The sequence below is a fragment of the Lathyrus oleraceus genome, chromosome 1 (genome assembly GCF_024323335.1).
Source record: "Lathyrus oleraceus cultivar Zhongwan6 chromosome 1, CAAS_Psat_ZW6_1.0, whole genome shotgun sequence".
In the NCBI taxonomy this organism is placed as follows: domain Eukaryota; kingdom Viridiplantae; phylum Streptophyta; class Magnoliopsida; order Fabales; family Fabaceae; genus Lathyrus; species Lathyrus oleraceus.
The window spans coordinates 299,019,329-299,029,811 of NC_066579.1; the positions used below are offsets into that span (position 1 = coordinate 299,019,329).

Sequence of the window (10,483 nt, forward strand, 5' to 3'; positions counted from 1 at the left end):
TTTTTTTCTTTGGGAATCGTTTCAAATATAGAAATGTATAAAAAAAATAAGACTTTATTTGGAATAGTGACTTTGAATTGAATGTAGTAAGTGTATATTTGAGATTGGAGGGAGTAATTATTATGGTAGAAGGCTTGCAATTGACATTGGATATAACCTATTAGGACGAGTTTAATATTTGAGAACAATATTTCTTTATTATTTTACTATAATTTTTTATATAAATATAATGTTGAAATATTTTATATTTAATTATATTTATTTATTATTTTTCAATAATTATTATGTGAACATATATATCTATATTAATTATATTAGTTATTTATAAATGACGTTGTTGGATGTTGTGAATATTGAAGCTACGCGAAAAATACCCGAGCGCATCGCACGCTTGAAGATACAACAGAGTCGCCTTCGAACTTTATTTATTCTTGAATGAAAGGGAAAATATCGATAAAATTCGGGGAAGAGAAACGGGTAAGGAAGTAGGTTATGCGAAGGGAATGTATTAGTACCTCTCACGTCCGTTATACTCAACGAGAACCATTTTGATTGTTCTTTGCACGAATGAGTGTTACTATCTAAAGACTACTTGCAAAAGGTAAAAAGGAATGGAATAATTAGAGTGCTCAGTGAGAATTATGGCCCTCAAGCATATGTATTCTTATAGTGCAAGAAGAAATTCAGAGTTTCGTAGTTCATAGAACTAATGGTGGGAGATAAAAGAAGTGATATAACGAAAGTATGGTTTGAACCAAAAGATAATGATGTTTGAACCCATAGGGTAGGTATGTCTAAACCAATGAGAAAAGGTGGCATATGGCAAAAAATAAGGGTTGTGTCCTATATAAGGACTTGCAAGATAAGTAAAACAAAAGAAAGGTTTGTCTATACAAGACAAACAAAAAGGCTCTTAGTTCAGAGGCAGACATTGGTTATTGGCCCAAAAGTATGTATGGAACCGAAAGAAATATTATATTTGGTTCAAAGAGAAAGTATATCACTGATGAATGAGTGTTTGAAGATATTGAATGATTTGAATGAAAGGTGATGGAAGGTGAATGATTAGATAAAGGAGAATGAATAAATAAATATGCTCGCCAAGGATTTGAATCCTCGTGCCTACGTATTCTTATTGTACAATGAGAAATTCAGAGCTTCGTAGTTCATAGAACTAATACGGAAAAGAAACGGGGGTTTGCTAAAACAACTAGGATTAATAAGGCAAACAAGGATGATGAATATGACTGAAGTGATGAAAGGTATAGTTTGCAGCAAAAGATAATGGTGTTGTTTGAATCCACAAGGTAATTATATCTAAACCAAAGAGTAAAGGTGGCATATTGGCCAAAAATAAAGGGTTTTGTCCTATATAAGGAGTTTCAAGAAAGAAATAAAAAGGAAATGTGTGTCTATACAAGACAAACAACTCTTGGTTCAGAGATGGACATTGGTTATTGGTCCAAAAGTATGTAATCCAAAGAAATAATATATCACTAAGGTGAATGATTTAATGATTGAAGATATTGGATGATGGATTGATGAAAGATCTGGATGGTTCCCTAAGGCAGAAGAATATATTTGATTGATTATTATAATTATGAAATTTATTTGACGAGTTTAATCATTGGTACTTAGAGGGAGACAAGCGTCTAACCACCGGCTAAGTACGACCGACAATCAGAATACTCGAGAGTTGATAGGACGGTTGCATCCTAACCACTCTTTTTCACTCCCAGAACGGATTAGACTCGTTTTATATATTAAATGTTTTAAAAGGATGCCAAGCATCGGGCCACAAGCTAGGTACGACCGACAACCCAAGTACTTGAGAATATTGTGCACAAGTACGTACACCCCCTCTTTTTCATCTAATTTATTATGAAAATGATTTGATGAATAGAAATGGATCAAGGAAGAAGTTGAATAGGATGAGATATAGAATGACAGAGATATGAGTGAAATGGAAGTGGAATGGATGATGAGATACTTGGCGTTGGATCAAGCACTCGCGTTGCTTTTGATTATATTTGATTTGGAAAACACTTGACGTTGAATTAGTTGTGTATTATTCTTTTGAAAGTATTATTTTTATCATTTTGATTTTATCTTATGTATTAAAATGTAAAGTAAACAATGAGGAAAATAAAGTCCTAAGTTATTACATGCTCATGGGAATGGGGGACATATTACCCACAATAGGTGGATGAATCATCAATCATAGAAAAATGGGAATAAAGGATCCATACAAACATATAATGGTATCATGCCCTAAAATCAATCAAGTGACAATGGTACCCTAATAAATCCATAACTATGATCATGTACCATGCATCAATATATAATTGAATGAAGACAATCTAAAGAATGCAAATTAGGGATCAAGTCCTAAATCTAAACATTTATCAAAGTGGACAAAAAGATCTAACAAAAAATTATTAAGATCATGAGTTCTAATCAACAAAAAATTACTAAAAACAATTATGTATCATATTGAACTATTAACCACACTTCAACTAAAATTTAACATTCAATAAGGGGTTAAAATCATGATGAATCACTACCTTTAAAAATGACCTAAGGATCTAAACCAATTAGAATCAAATTATGTTCTAAATCATTAATCTATTGATTTAACAAAATAATTCAAAATGATTAACAAAACCTAATTAAAATTCTAACCACTTAATCATGTACTTTTGTAAGCATTTATGTAAAAAATATGATCAATTATCATGTATTAAAATATGGTAAAAAAATGATGAAAAAAGAAATAAAAATCAAGAGAAAAAATAAGAATGAGGGCATAGGGTACATGACTGAAAAAGGGTGCAAATAGGAAATGGGCGCAGGGCCCATTGGAGATTAGGCCCACATTGCATTGCTTCTGACCAGGGGGTGCAAGGTGAATTCATGGTGCCAAAAGGAAATTTGTGGGTCAAGCCCATTAACACAAGATGGAAGAGGGAAATGGGAATTCATATGAGGTTTCAAACTTAAACAAACAATGCGCGCTCAATTTTAAATTCAACTCAACCTCTGTATTGAGCCACCACCGTCTTCGTCGCGCCATAGGTCGCCTCTGGCAGCGGCGGAGGGCCAACCACTGAAAATCACATACCATCATCTTCGTTGCTTCCTCCTCCATAATTTCTAGTCCTAAGCCCTAACCGAATTGAATCCTTCTATGAACCCTAAGTAAAGAAACTTAAATTAAATTGTCACCATATTCAGAATTGATCAATAACCATGGGGCTAATGGTCTACTACCTTCAACCAACCAACCGGTAACAAGAATTTGAAGAAATGAAGTGAAATGGCACGAGCTTATCGGAGCAGATCGGAGTTCAAGGTGCACCAAGAGCAAGGTAATCCATTACACTCTTATTTTTTATTGATTCCTTTCAATTCTTCCTCTTCTTATTTCTCTGATCTGAGTGATTGATGAGCGTGAGTGAGTGATCTTATGAGAGTTGGGTGATGATGATGGAATGTACAGAGTCAAAGAATTTTAATGAATGAATTCTTTGGAACTGAGTAATGATGATGAGAATGGTGGTTCTTTAAATTGAATGAAGAAAAATGGAGGATTCAAATGAATTGGGTCAAAAAATGTGAATTGAATGTTGAGTCAAGTCCTCAGATGGTTGATGATTGGTGATCTGAAAATAGTTTAAAAAATGTTGATGATTAATGCCCCCTTCGAATGAGGATTGAAGTTGCCTTTTAAGCCCTTCAATCCTCCCAACCCATTCAGTTAGAGATGGTTAGTAGTTAGCCTTGAAATGTTAGATAGGTTGTTAGCTTAAACTGTTTTTTGTTAGGAAGTTAGGGAAATTTGTTAGGATAAACTGAACTGAAACTATGTTAGTTAGTTAGGTTATATCTAATTTTTTGTTAGACAGTTAGGGTCGAACTAGTTTTCTATTAGACAGTTGGACAAGTAGTTAGGTGATTGGTTAGGAGTTATACCTTTTATGAGTTATTTAGGTTAGGGATGTGTTAGGTAGTGAACATGTTGTGATAGTTAGAAGGTGTCTTCTAAATGTATAACATGATTGGCTACTTAGTGTAGTTAGGATATTGAATGTGAATGGATGATGTTATGCTTAGCTTGATGTGTGGACTGTGTGAAGTATGATATGCTTTGTATGATATTGTGAATATGGAAATGTCATATTGTTTTTGATGCAATGTGTGTTCAGATTGGCCTGCTGTTATGACTTGCATTAGGTTTTCTCATGGTTGTTAGCAACATTTGGTTAGGTATGCAGCCTGTGCAGATGTGTTATGGACTGTTAGAATGCATAGCCTGTTAGATTAACTTGTTATGTTGCTGCTAAAGGTGAAATGTTGTGATATTTTGTTTTGGTAATGACCCTGTTATGAACATGTTTGCAATGGATGATTAGTAAACTGCTATTGTTGCCTGGCCCTATTGCAAACTTGACAAGTTTTCCTGTTTCTGTCAGCTTGTTAGGCATGTATGCAATGTTTGTTTTGATGAACTATTGTGTGAGTTGCTTGATGAATGTTGAAATGTTTTCTAGCGTGTATGCCTTGCTGTTTGTTCTATTACATGTCATGTTCAAATTATTCATGTCCAAGCTGAAACGGTGTCAATGGATGGTACGTGTAGGTTAATTTCTTGGCTTGTATTGTAAACTTTAATCATGGTTTGTCATAGAAATCATGGGCTGCAACTATGTATGCTTTAATGAATAAAATTCATGTGCTTGTATGAATGTTTTAACATGTATTTGATGAATGTGACTTGACATTATACTATGGTATGTTGTGTTGTAATTGATCTAATGATGTATTAAATGCAGGGTTGTTACAAGCTTAAAGTTTGGCCATGATTGAAGCTTGGCATGGAGGTTCACTATGAGAACTTGAAGAAATCCAAAGTTGCTTGCACATGAAGAAAGGTTTTTCCATGGAATCAAATGGAATGATGCAAGAATGAAGACACGATGGGTCATTAGGGTTATGAATATAGAGATTAGGTAAGTTGACTTTTGTCAATCAGTTGACCAAAAAGTCAACATTTGACCAAAAGTCAATTGTAGGCTAAACTTTGATTTTTTGTATTTCTTTCTTGTATGGAACTTGGTAGATGTATTTTGTATGATGTCAAAACTATGACACTTTATCTTTAATGTATATTGGACATTATCATCTGATTCTCTATGTGCATCTTAGAATTGGGAAGCATAAAAGAATTTGGAAACAACTTGGAAAAGGTCCCATGCATCAAAAATACATGAAAAATGCATGAAAAATATTTTTTTTATGAAAAATTGCATTATAGGTTGACACATGTTGTTTATAGGTTGACACGTGTTGTCTACAGGTTGACACATGGATTCTATAGGTCAACGCGTATGTTGTAGTATTAAAGCCTATAACTTCTGTTTCATGTGATGACTCCTCAAGTCGACACATAGGAAGCACATAGCTGTTACAGGTCGGCGTATGACCTGGAACAAGTCGACGCATGATGTCTACAAGTCGACCTATACAATAATTTTTTTGAAAAATTCATATTTTCTCCAAGTTATTTGCTTTCCTTTTTACCTCAGTTCACCCATGCATATAAATACTTCATACATGCATCATTCTCTATGAAGGTTTCTAGAGTGAGTAAAACCTACATGAATCAAGGATTTCAAAGAATCTCATCATCTTCAATTCAATATATGCATACACACAATCAAACTACACATAATCATTTTTTGATTGGGTGTCATCTATACTAGGATTGATAAAGTCCAATTAGGTTTGTTATACAAAGAATATTAGGTTGAGATCTTTAAGGGGTTCAAATAAGAAAATCGAGACGGGTTTTTTTTCAAGATCTTTAGGGTTTGAAGGTTTTAGATAAGATTGTGCAATTCAAATCCGATCGAGTGAGAGCCTTGGGGCTAAGTGTGTCGTGCAAGGGAGTAACGTGAAACGGTGGATCATGTTGACAAATCTTATGTTCAACAAGTGTGTGCTTGAGATTAATTCAGTTGGGAGAAAGCCTTAAGACAAGGAGGTCATGCAAGGAAGTAGCAACAACGGGTGAATTGAAGCGGCATTACTGGTCACATGATCATGCGCTTGGGATTAATTCAGTCGGGTGAAAGCCTTGGGATAAGGGGTGCCTTGCAAGGAAGTAGCAACAACAACATAATTGAACAACATGGTTAGTTACTTGATCAAGATTGATCAAGATCTTTGGAGGTGCTAGAGTCAAGAATAAACTTAGGGTTTGTGGGATTTGATTTCTCATATCTTGTATACATATATTTGCAAAATAAGATTTATTATAATAATATCTCAATTCGAATTCGAATTGAGGGCATACGTACCCATAGCGAGGTCATTTAGGGAACTGCCTAAACAAATACTTGTGTACCCTCTCTCTATATATATCTCTATCTCTCTTTTATTTTTCAGTTTGTAAATTGTTGATTACTTTGATCTCTTGATCAACATTGTTTGAATAATAATTTTTGAATCATTGTGAAATTTGTGTTGTTGTAGTAATCACATACCATTTGTTGATGATTGAACTTCTAAGAACTACAAACACTATACAAACATCCAAACTTTATTAATCACACACAAAGTGTTCAACAAATCATTTCAAATAGTTTTTTGTATTTTATTATCATTGGAGATAGAACTTTACTATAGTAGAGCATTCATTTTGTTGTTTAAAGTGTTGTTAATTAACTTGTGGATTATTATCATACCATTGACACTCTTACGCATATCCGGGATTTTCATTAGTAGGTTAAGTTAGACAATTTTTTATCAGGGAAATATTTGAAACTTGCTTCTGTGTTGTCACACCTCGAAAAATGAGAACACGGCGCCCGCGGAGCACAATCGCACGCTCGCGGGATCGACTGAACAGAGTCGCCACCGAACTTTATTTATTCCCAATGAAGGAAATGGAAAATGTCGATAAAACCCCTAAAAGAAAGGATAATATATGGTCATCGCAACCATTATCAGGGTTCGGGAGTCGGTTATGCAAGGAGAAGGTATTAACATCCCTCACATCCGTTGTACTCAACGAGAACCGTTTAGTTACTATCAATGAATGTTAGCTTTTGTTAGTTCTAATCTTCTACTTATTTGGGATAGAAAAAGAGAAAAGATAAATGTTTTGAATTTTATTAATGAGTAATAACCTAAAAAGGTTTTTATTATTAGGGGTAAATAAAGGAACTAAACCTAAAATCTTTTATTAATGGGCCTGACAAGATTTCGCAATCCTACTCCTACGCATCTCCGGGTGCAATAGAGAATTCAAGGCTTACGTAGTTCTGAGTAGAAAATATTTATTTGTTGGTCAATTTTAGCGAAACCTATCTTGTATTAATCGACAAGAAACATTGTTTTATCCAAAACAGATGAGGAGCGGACGTATACATCATATCGAATGGATTTACAAATTAACATTCGGAAAAATGGCATTTATCTCAACTCAACAATTGTGGATGAAGAATTATTTTGCATCATCTTAAGACAAGATGTCTTTCATTTATGAACAGGTTTTGAAGATTAATCGCACAATGGCGAGAAAATAGTTTGATTGGTTGAATGTATTTTAAATGAATGACGAATGCTCGATAAGAACGAGACCTAAGTCTCGGGATCAATCATTCAGGGTTCCACCGGAATGCTAGATTCCAATGGTCCTTTTTCATTCGAATTAATTGGGAAAATTGTTTAATGGACAACGAACGCTTGATAAAAATCAATTGTTCAAAGAGTTATGTCAGAATGCTAGATCCCAACGGTCCTTATTTGTCCAAGTTGATTTAAGTGTTTTAAGAATGAAAGAAAAAAATGAGCAATTAACCTAAAACGTGTGGCTCGGGACCGATCATTCGAGGGTTCCCACCAGAATGATAGATTCTAATGGTCCTCTTCTTTCGTGTTTATTTTGAAAAGGTTTTAATATTACACTTGATTTAGGAAAAGCCACTCTATATTTGATCGAAGTTTGATTCATGTAGATGATACATGATTTGAGAATAGTGAGATTTCGAAAATTAACATAATGTTGATCAAGTGTTTGTTCTTGTTTGAAAGGTTTATTTTATGTTTGTTTTTTTGTCTATTATTACTTTATTCTAGCTAATGGGAAATAAAAGCAATAAAGATGATTAAACAATTAAAAACAAATAGTAGGGGATATACTTGACAATTGGGGAATATATAAAAAAAAACCAATAAACCAAATAGTAAAGATAATATGAAAAATAGACAACCAACATAAATAAACATAAATCAAATAAAAAGAAATAAATCACAAACATAAAAAAAAACTTGTTATCTTGTAGATTTCTTCATGTTCTTTTTTAAAATGGAAAATTATATTTTTTTTTATTTTAGGCATTAGGATATTTTGTTATTATTATTTTTTAAATCTTCTCTTAATCTTTTAAATAAAAAAGGTTTATTTTATTTTAAATTCTAGACACAAAAAAAGAACTAAAACATAATAAAACATAGAATAATAAAATACAGAAAGAAAGAGGGGATCTTATGGGTGGGGTGAGGCATGAGCCCAAGTAAACAAATGAACCAGGTTGGGTCAAGGCCCGACTGTTCTTTTTTTTTAAACGAAAAAAAGGAGCGGTCGAACTCCTCTTCTCAAGGGGTCAAGTTGATTTTTTTCAAACTATCACACAACAACCACTTACAAAGTGACACATGGCACTTGGAATTAAAGGAGTAGAGAAAACGAAAGTGGTTGTTGTTATCTACTGAATTACTTATTTTTCTTTAAAATAAATTATAAAAAATATTAGACATGATAATAAATGGCCATCAATTCCTATCTTATTTTTTTTTAAGAAACTCAATAAGTAATTGAAAACAATGGGATACACCTTCCTTCATCTCTTCCCGGTAGGCCAAAAGCGCAGGGGGCGAACGGCCAACCCTGTGGCGGCAATGTCCCCTCTCGCATCTCTCTACTCCGTTACATTCTCTCACAATTTTTTTTATCATAAAGTAAACAAAACCCACTCAGATCCAAACCCTTAAAAAAGGAATAACAAACAAGAGCACAAACACACAAGTCAAAGAAAAGTAAAATGCATAGGGAAAGTGACAAAGTATACCGACGCACAAAGCTTCTGAGATAAAGGATGTCAAGTATGTTTGCCCAGATTTTTCTCTCTATATCCATGATTCCTCTTCCTCTGTTCGTGTTTGCTGCTATCGAGTTTGTTTTTAGTGTTTTTGGTTGTTCTTTGTGGCAGGATGTGTGTGTTGCTTGAAGGTTGAGAGGTGGTTCCGACTGAAGGATGTTCAGTTGTTGTTGTTATTGCACTTAAAGGCTAGATTTTTTCGATTTGTTAAGTGCTTATTTTTTCAAATATCTAATATGGGGTTCTTGGAAAAAAATTGTTATGTTGTGCTTTAAGGTTCTGATGATTGTTGTTCTCTTGTTTTTCTCCTTTTTTTCTTTTTTCTTTTCCGATATTTGGTGCTGATTTTCTATTCAAAGATTGGGGTTTCAAACTGATATGTGTTTTTACTGAGATATTATCCCTGGTAATAATAATGATAAACTTTTTAAAATTCCATATGTTGTCTTTCCATTTCGATACAAACTTCCTGGTGTGCCTCAAAGTATCAAGTTTTGTTATACCACTTTATGATTTGGCTTTTGGGTCTTTGTACTTGTTTCCCTAATATTGTTAATTTACTATGATTTCTGTATGTAGGACAACATATGTCCAAAACCAAGTTGCTACTACATATGAAGACAAGAATAAAAGGACAAGAACACACTTGCCAACTATGAGGAAATCACATTCTTGAGATATTATTTTTGTAATCTTGTTCAATTCCTTAATGTATTAAAAAATGTAGAATTCTTTTGACAAAGTGTAAAAATAAAATGTGAATTTATTCCTCTTTTTTGGATTATTCGAATTTGTGGTAGAATAGAATGCTTGATAAAAAAATATGCAGATGAGAAACTTATTTTTTAGACAAAGGTTCATGATTAATTATCTTCTTGAATTCTTGACTTGTTTGTAAACAAGTCCTATTGTTATTATTATTTTCCATCAATCTATAAAGACCTTCTTGATAGAATCTAATATTAATAAGAACAACAAAAAGACAAAACTAAATAACATTTAACCTTTTTTGTTTTGAAAAAGAATGCAAAGGTATGGTCCTAATTAATCAAAACTAAACCTTTGATGAAAATTTATAAACATTCATGTTGCCAAACATTGAGTGATGTACAACAAATGTCAAATATGGACATACATGATAGGGAAAAAAGTATGTAAAAACAAATGTATGAATGAATAGTAATGCGATTCTAATTGATTAACTTTAACCAAAGAGATCCTAATGATAATTCCCAAAATAAAATCTTAAACGGTCAACCTAACAAAGGTTAAGTGAAAACCAAAACCAATGCCTGAGTATAGACATGTAATGCATGAAG

The 10,483-nt window shown here is 33.1% G+C and overlaps 1 long non-coding RNA gene across 1 annotated transcript; it reads left to right on the forward strand.

Moving 5' to 3' along the window:
- The first annotated feature begins 3,013 nt into the window (after nt 1-3,013).
- On the forward strand, nt 3,014-5,186 carry LOC127115687 (uncharacterized). The gene is made up of 2 exons (XR_007800843.1): nt 3,014-3,368; nt 4,833-5,186. It is a non-coding gene; the product is annotated as an uncharacterized LOC127115687 (long non-coding RNA).
- Nucleotides 5,187-10,483: the final 5,297 nt, after the last annotated feature.